At 44.9% G+C, this 8,589-nt stretch overlaps 1 long non-coding RNA gene across 1 annotated transcript; it reads right to left on the minus strand.

Moving 5' to 3' along the window:
- Positions 1–417: 417 nt before the first annotated feature.
- On the minus strand, positions 418–2,399 carry LOC105887941. The gene is made up of 3 exons (XR_001161659.1): positions 2,328–2,399; positions 1,006–1,011; positions 418–431 (listed from the first exon to the last, which is right to left on the minus strand). It is a non-coding gene; the product is annotated as an uncharacterized LOC105887941 (long non-coding RNA).
- Positions 2,400–8,589: the final 6,190 nt, after the last annotated feature.

Here is an 8,589-nt window from a genome sequence, read left to right on the forward strand (position 1 = left end):
AATGGAAGAAAAAGTATCCAATGTATTCAGCTCTACTATGAAACTAGTTTATAGCTTTCATATGAAAGCTATAGCCCAATTATAGCCCAAGAATATGGGGACAGGGGAGAGGGAGGGTAGGAGAGGGGGGAGGATCGGTGGTGGGAGGGTGATTGGTGGGAACACACCTACGATCCCTCTTACAAGGCTACATGTGGATCTAAATGCAGAATATAAATGTCTTAACACAATAACTAAGAAAATGCCATGAAGGCTACGTTAACCAATTTGGTGAAAATATTTCAAATTGTGTATAAACCCAGCACACTGTACCCCATGACTGCATTAATGTACACAGCTATGATTTAATAATAATGAAAGATTAAAAATAAAAAATAAATTCAATTTAGCACCCCCCCAAAAAAAACCTCTGCTCGTAAGTACATACATTGCTTGAAAACCTACAAATAGCTCAAAAGACAGAAAATGGTTTTCTTGACTTCTATAAAACAGAACACAGACAGAATCAACAATATTTCGAACAAAAAGTTATAACAAACTAGCCCCATTCCAAGTAACTGATTTCTGTTTTGTTTGAAGTTAGGTTAGCAAAACTCATAGACATGTTAACTTTCCAATGAAAGTTCTAAAAATCTGCTTTTAGTCCTAAGATGTTCCAATTCCATAGTCCAATTTCCAAAGATATCAGGAATTTGAATTCAAGAGAATTCATCAGTCTATCTTATTATTTCTTTTTCTTTTTTAGGATGAACTTTGGACTCAGCCAGTTACATAAAAAACACTTTTTTTTAGATGAATTAAAATTATTACTGACAATATATGTTGGGATAGACCAATGTCTTATACGTTAGGACAGACTAATGTCTTAAACATTAGGACAGACCAATGCTTTATAATATTGGAACATATATATAACCATAACCTATACAAAAAAATTTTTTTTTGAGACAGAGCCTCAAGCTGTCACCCTGGGTAGAGTGCTGTGGCATCACAGCTCACAGCAACCTCCAACTCCTGGGCTCAAATGAGTCTCCTGCCTCTGCCTCCCAAGTAGGTGGGACCACAGGTGCCTCCCACAATGCCTGGCTATTTTTTGGTTGCAGCCATCATTGTTGTTGGCAGGCCCGGGCTGGATTCAAACCCGCCACCTTAGGTGTATGTGGCTGGCGCCTTAGCCACTTGAGCCATAGGTGCCAAGCCAACCTATCCAGAATTAATCACCATTTCATATTTGACAATGTTTCCTATATATTTTTAATAAATCAAATAAGTTTAATTTGTTTTCCTATGACTTTCAGTGGTCTTAATATTTCAAGAAGACCAAATTTAGAGTTGTGCTTTTTTTTTTTCCCTGGCCTGGGCCGAGTTTGAACCCACCAGCCGTGGTGCATGTGGCTGGCGCTGCAACCACTGCACTACGAGTGCCTAGCTCCAAATTTAGGGTTTTGATTTTGGAAGGTTTGTCAAATATCAAAGGCCTACAACATTGGTTCAAGTAAGATTACAAGCCAAAATATTTTAAATGAAATACATAGTGAACTGAATCACATGTAAATTCTTTCACAAATTCTCTTTTATGAGTTTCATTTAACCTACACAGATAATCTACAAACATTCTAAACTTTCTTTAAATTTTGCCCGTTCACTTTCTTACACAACTATTCTGTTTCAGGACAAAATTTATCACACAAGATTCTTTCTTTACACCAAGCCTTTTTCCTTTCTGTCTGTCTAATTTCTCTTACTCTCAAAAACTCATTTCCCACTAAACAGAATCTCATTTCATTATGAAGTCACCCATTCACTTGGCCAAACTGATAATTAGAAGGTTTAAAAAGGAAGAATCTTATCCTTTGACAAAGGCTCAGTTTCCTCAACAATTTAAACAACCAAATTATTATATTTTACAAATGAGAGACATTTTATTAGATATATAACATTGATACAGGATTTTCTCACTCAGGGCTGGACAGGGAACCCCCATTTTTCAGGCTCAGGTGAGCTCACACATCTGACTCCCACCTCCAGGTTCAAACCCTCTGAGCTCCAGCAAGGTCATGAGCAAAGCAGCCTGAAACCTTGGGATGGCTCCACCCTGACCAAGGAGCACACACGCAAATCCTCTCCCCAGACAAAAAACCATAGCAAAGACCTAATAACCTTATCCAAGGTGAGGGGCTGCATTCATCCATTTGCTAGAACATCCATTTAGTTTGTAAAGGTATTTTTCCATCTACCAAGTCCTGGCCAAAATATCTCTCAGGGCCAATTATTTACCCCTAGACAAAGGACTCACGCAGGAAACCTCTGACCTGGGCCTCCTCCACCCTGCCAGAGGCTGTTCACCCTGGAGACCTGTTGCTGATATGGATACAGCCCCATTCCCCATGAGATTTACACTCTCTCCCAGATTTTCAAGGGCCATCCAGAGCTCACCGGACTGCCTGAACTGCAACACTTTCCAAGGCACAGCCCCCCTGCCAATAGCTCTGGCACTCTCCACTCCATCTGCTTGCCCTAGTCCAACAAAATCCCATTTTATCACTGATCTGTAGCCCATGGGCTCAATTCTTAAATTCCTGAGACCAAAGACTCACTGAAGAAATTCCAGTAACAAAACTATAACATCCTTTCTAATGTCCTTTCATTTTCCCCCAAGACCCACACAGTCATGTGGCCAAAGACAGCCAAAGATAGAAAGCGGAAAACTTGAAACTTCCAGTTTCTTTCAGAATAGCCAGGGGGCAAAGTTGGAGCAGGGAAGAAGGGGACACTCACACAAAAGGAGGGGGAGGATGAAACCCCACCTATTGTTACCCATCTCAGTCATTTTCTAAGCACTTACACGCACACAATCCCAACCCATTTCTTAACCTGGGCAGCCTCCATTTCCCACTCAAGCTGCCACTTAGCCATAGGAGGCAAACCAATACTCTCCTAGGCCTTGTGAAGGGATGTCCAACTCCACCCCCGGAGTTCTCTCAGTCACACCACATCCACACATTCTCACACACCTCTCACACACCTCTCAACAGACCTGCTGGCGATCTAATGCCCAAGGAGTTGATCAGGTTCCTTCTTCCACTAAAACTGTAGTGGGATCCCCAGATTGATCTTACCTTGCCTTAGACATCTCCCTGTATAGGTACCTGTTCCTGCCTGCCAGTTCCTCCTGGTGTTTGACCCCTTGAAGACCCGCTGATGGGGTCCTTTCTTAGCCCAGCTGAGGCGTCCACCCAGGGAGGCCAAATTGCCTCCCTGGCATGCTCAGTGAGTGGTTCATGTCATCCAGGCCAATCAATGACCAATAGAAAAGGGCAATGATGCCTGGAGGTGCAGAGAGGCCAATGAAAGAGTTGCAATCAATCAAACAGAGAGAAAGAGGGTATTTATACTGCTGCACAGCCTTTGAGTCTCTGTCTCTCTCTCACCTCTGCTCCTTCATGAGAGGGACCCACTTCCAACTCTCTTTGGAAGTGCTCTAAACTTTCTCTTTGTTCTTTCTAAATAAAATTTCTCTTTATTATCCTGAAACTTGTAAAGTTACTTTGCTCTCAACTCACGCTGCCTGTGCCACTCTCATTTTATTTTCTGTTTCTGATCATTTTTGAATGGGTCTTGCTCTTGCCTAGGCTGATCTCAAACACCTAAACTCAAGTAATCCACCTGCCTCAGCCTTCCAGAATGCTAGGATTATAGGTGTGAGCCATCATGACTGGCCCTTCAATTTTTATATGACTAAAAAAAGTATTTCACCTAGGGGCAGTGTCTGTGGCTCAAAGGAGTAGGGCACCAGCCCCATATGCCAGAGGTGGCGGGTTCAAACCCAGCCCTGGCCAAAAACTGCAAAAAAAAAAAAAAAAAAAAGTATTTCACCTCTATTTTTGAATGACATTTTCTTTGGGTATTAAATTCTAGGTTGGTAGTTATTATGGCTTAGTATTCTTTTTTTGAAGGACAGATTCTCACTCTTTTGCCCAGGCTAAACTGCAGTGTCCTGATCATAGGCTCACTATAATCTCAACCTCCTAGACTCAAGTGACCTCCTGCCTCAGTTTCCAGAGGAGGTAGGACTACTGGGGTGTACCACCACATCTGGCTAATTTAAAAAAAATGTTTTTAATTATGTTTTACTATGTTGCCCAGGCTGATCTTGAACTCCTGGCCTTAAGCAATCCTCCCATCCTATCACAGCCTCCCAAAGAGTGGGGCTAGTGTGAGCCACAGTGTTAAATGAAAAAGTAGCTAGTTGTAAAACATCCTGTGTATTATGATGCTGTTTAATAATATGTGTGTGTGTGTGTGTGTGTGTGTGTGTGTGCATCCCCAGTGAAATGTCTGGAAATTAAAAAGAACTAAATCTGGTGCTGATGAGAATATGGGGAACAGGTTATTCTCCTATGTGACTGGTTGAAAGAAATCTAGCAACATCCGTTAAAATTTAAAAGGCATACTCTTTAACCCAGCAGTTCTTACTTCCAGGAATTTGTCTCATAGGAATAAATCAGCAGTGTGCAATGACTATGTATAAGAATGTTTATTAGATAATTGTTTTTGTGGCAAGAAGAAAACAACCAAAAGCAAAATGAATACGCATGAATAGTAGGATGGCTGAGTTAATTATGATGCAGCTATGCCATAGAAAATTATGCAGCCATTAAAGATAATGATTTGAACTTTTCTGTTGACATGGAGGAGGGAATGCCAGGATGAATCAGTGAATGAGAAAAACAAGATGAAGAAAAACATCTATAATAGAATACTATTTTTGTGACTCAAAGCCTGTGTGCCTCAGTGCCCATGTGCCTTTGAATGTGTTTATATGGGGCGGTGGTGGTGAAGATTATAGAAACTATGGAGAAAAACATAGAAGGGAACCTCAGCAGAGGGTGTGGGTGGAGGGGGAGGAGAAAAGTCACATTCAAGAAATCATTAGGATTTTGTAAATTTGTAGATACACTTTGTTTATGTGGAGACAGGTGTCTTAGGACAGATGTTAGTAATTTCTGGAGGTATATGTATTAAGAGCTTAACAGTGATTATTTCTGGATAGTGGGTTTTTGTTGATTTTTTATTTTTCTTTTACATTATTTATTTATTTATTTATCTCTATTTTTTTGTTGTTGCAGTTTGGCCAGGGCTGGGTTTGAACTCACCACTCTCAGTATATGGGGCTGACACCCTACTCAATGAGCCACAGGCACCACCCTTTCTTTTATATGTTTAAGTATTCTTAAAATTAATAATAATGTCGTGATGTATTACTAGTATGATTAGGGAAAAGTATTTGACTTTGGAGGAAAGGAAGGAAAGAAGAAGGGAGAAGAGGAGGGACAGAAAGGTTCTCTTTGAGCTGGAGATCTGAGGGTGGAGGGCACAGCAGTGAGGGGAGCCAGCCTGAGCCCAGCCCACAGTACAAAGGTGGCATCTCCTCTTCCTTCAGTGACCAAAGACGCTGAGCCTCTGGTCTCTGAAACCAACAATGAGGCTTATGTGCCACTACCCTGCTGCCCCCACAGAAGCCAGGGGGCAGGTGCTTTCTTTCTGTCCCGGGAGCCAGTCTATGGGCACATAGCCCCAGAGCTGCCCTCCTGAAGGCCAAGGCCAGATAGAACCTCTACAGGGGGCTGTGTGTCTGGGCCAAGTCACAGAGGTCAATGGCAGGTGAGTCATTTCCTGGGCGGCCCTGGGCTATCCTTTGGGCCTTGATTCCTGCCCAAGCTTGGTCCTCCCACCTTCCTTTTGACTTGTGAGCTGCCCAGGTCCCAGGCCATAAGCCTCCTTTCCTTCTGGATCATGCAGAGCAGGCTTGTGTTGTTCGCAGGTGGAGCCTTCCCCCTTGGGGAGGACGAGAGACAGGCCAGACAGGTGAAGTAACCTCTGCTGTGTGCCAGCACCCCTGCACCTGCAAGCCCTACAATAGATGTCACCTCCTCGGTGGAACCTCCCTGACCCCTGCTTAGGCTAAGAGGTGTAAGATGCTCTTGCTGAAAGTTTCAAATTAGCATCCCCAGGTAGAGCAGGGCTAGGTAGATTGGAGATGTGACTGGCTGGGAGAACTTCAGGGTATCCCCAGGAGCCAAGTGATTGTTGTCCTTGCTTCCTTCCACCTGTCCCCTCTGGATTCCCCAGTGGCCTCTCTTTCCTCCCTCCCTAACTCTGGTCCTGCCACTTCCTTGGGGTGGTAGGGCCTTGACTGACAGGTAGTGCCATAGCCCTGGGATGACACTGAGAAGGAGGGCTTTGCTTTTCTGCCCATGAAGGGCTGCCGGAACTGTCAGCTTCCAAGTCTTGCACCTGCGAAGCAGGGGTCATCTTCTCCCTTAGGGCCCCTGGAGTCAAACACACTCAAGTCCACAACTGTGAGCTTCTCTGGAGATTGCTCAGGCTGTGCCACACATTCATACTGCAACTTCCCATGGCTGTAGTCACAGGGTACCACAAGCTTGTGGCTTAAGACCACACAAATTTATTCTCTTACAGTACTAAAGTTCAGAGTGCATGCACTGAGGTAAAAGCACAATGTTAGTAAGACTGCACTGCTTCTGGAGGCTCCACAGGAGAATCCATGTCCTTCATTTTTCAGCTTCTAATGGCTGCCTATATCCCTGTCCTTGGCTTCTCCCACCAACTTCAAATCGCTCTAGTGCTGCCTCCATTATCACATCTCCTACAGTCAAATCTCCCTCCACCTCCCCCCATAGGAGCTCTTGTCACATTTAGGGATCACCTGGATAATTCAGGATCATTCTTATCTCCAGATCCTTAACTTAGTCTTACCTGCAAGGTCCCTTTTGCTGTGCAAGTTTCTTGGGACTAGGACATTGAGGGGCTGCTGTTCAGTCTCCACAGTCACTGTGGCCTTATTATACTATGGAGCATCTGCTTCCTTCTGGCCTGACATTTTCCCCTGCAAGGGGTCCTTATAGTAACCAAAACACCTCTTCCTGAGGGTCCCCATGTTCATGTGACCTCTCCAAGCCCCAAGTAAGCTCCCCAGTGGCAGTGTGAGATGTTCAATCCATCCTACATGCACACCTGTCTCAGAGCCATTCCTCACTGCTCTGATACCTGATGTGCCTGGGGTAGGAGAGGAAGAGGCCTGTTCTTATGTTCTCCAAGAACAGGATTGTTGAGCAAAAATTCCGGTCCGTTATTCTCCCCGCATTATTGCCTGGGTCCATGGCACAGCCCTCTATCCTCCTGGAGGTAGAGATGGAAGCCTGCTCCCTGGCCTCTCAGGGACCAGTCCAGCTGCTCCTCTGGAATGTGGGCAAGTGGGATTCCAGGTGCAAAGGGGAAGTCTGTGTCACTTGGGACCCCACCCGATCTATGCCATCTAGCCTGGCCAGCAAGGGCTCTGGCTTCACTGCTCAGAGCCCATATACCAGGAAGGGCAGCCAGGCACACCTGATAGGCTCTTCTGGATATAAAAAGAAGGGGGTGGGTAGAGGAGAAAAAATACTGTATTTTAATTTTTAAGTGGATGGAAATTAAGCCCAGATCAGATCACAAAAGGCTATAGATAGATATCATTTGAAATCATGTGGACACTATCTTAAGGGCCCCCTCCAGGGCCCCAAACCCAGCTGCTATAAATAGAATGTTCAAATCCCTCCCATTCCCTCAAATTTATGTGTTGAAATGTAATCCCCAATGACATGGTATTAGGAATTGGGCCTTGGGTCATGCAGGTGAAGACCTTTGAATGGAATTAGTCCCTTTGCTAAAGGTAGAGTTGCCTCACCCTTTTCTGCCACATGAGGACACAGTAAGAAGAAGACTTCTATGAACCAGGGATCAGGCCCTCACCAGACACCAAATCTGCCAGCACCTTGATCTTGGACTTCTAGCTCCAGAACTGTTCAAAATAAATGGCTGTTTGAAATAAATGGCTTCTGATATAGCTGCATGAACAACTAACTAAAGATGCCAAGGACTAGAGCCCAGGTGCACCAGGGGAGCTTGTGAGGAGTCCCTGGGGGTGGTGCTAACTGCTGGAGGGGATGTAGCCAGAGTGGGCAGATGATGCAGATTCTCAAGGGCAGCCAGAAATCCAGATTGTGATAAATAATCTCCCAAGTCTAAATGTTTGCCATCAGTTAACTGGATTGCAGCTACCACACAGGCTGGGCTAAGGGGCCTGGACTGGAATCTGGGTCTACCACTTTGTGCCTTTGTACCATTGTTGGCTTTTGCACTGTGGTCTGCAAAGCCCACACTGCTGTTTTCTCAGTGAGGACTGCGGGCCACCTATATCAGCATCACTTGGGGACACATTACCAAGCAACTCCCAGGGCCATCCCAAATCCCTGAGTCTGACTCTTAGGGGTGGGGCCCAGGTCGCTGGCTCTGCTACAGTGTCACAGCGCCACAGTGCCACAGTGGCAGAGGGAGAGTCGCCTCTGCACTTGAGAACTCTGGCCCAGGTCCACTACCAGGCCCAGGGGCATTCAGACATGCAGAACTGTTTAGCCTCAGTGTTGTATCTGAGACTTATGTAATATAAGAGTTCCTTTAAATAACAACCCCACTTGGCTCAGCACCTGTGGCATGGTGGTTACCACACTAGACACATACATCAAGGCT

This window comes from Otolemur garnettii, unplaced genomic scaffold, assembly GCF_000181295.1.
Source record: "Otolemur garnettii isolate 467f Iridium unplaced genomic scaffold, OtoGar3 scaffold00146, whole genome shotgun sequence".
In the NCBI taxonomy this organism is placed as follows: Eukaryota; Metazoa; Chordata; class Mammalia; order Primates; family Galagidae; genus Otolemur; species Otolemur garnettii.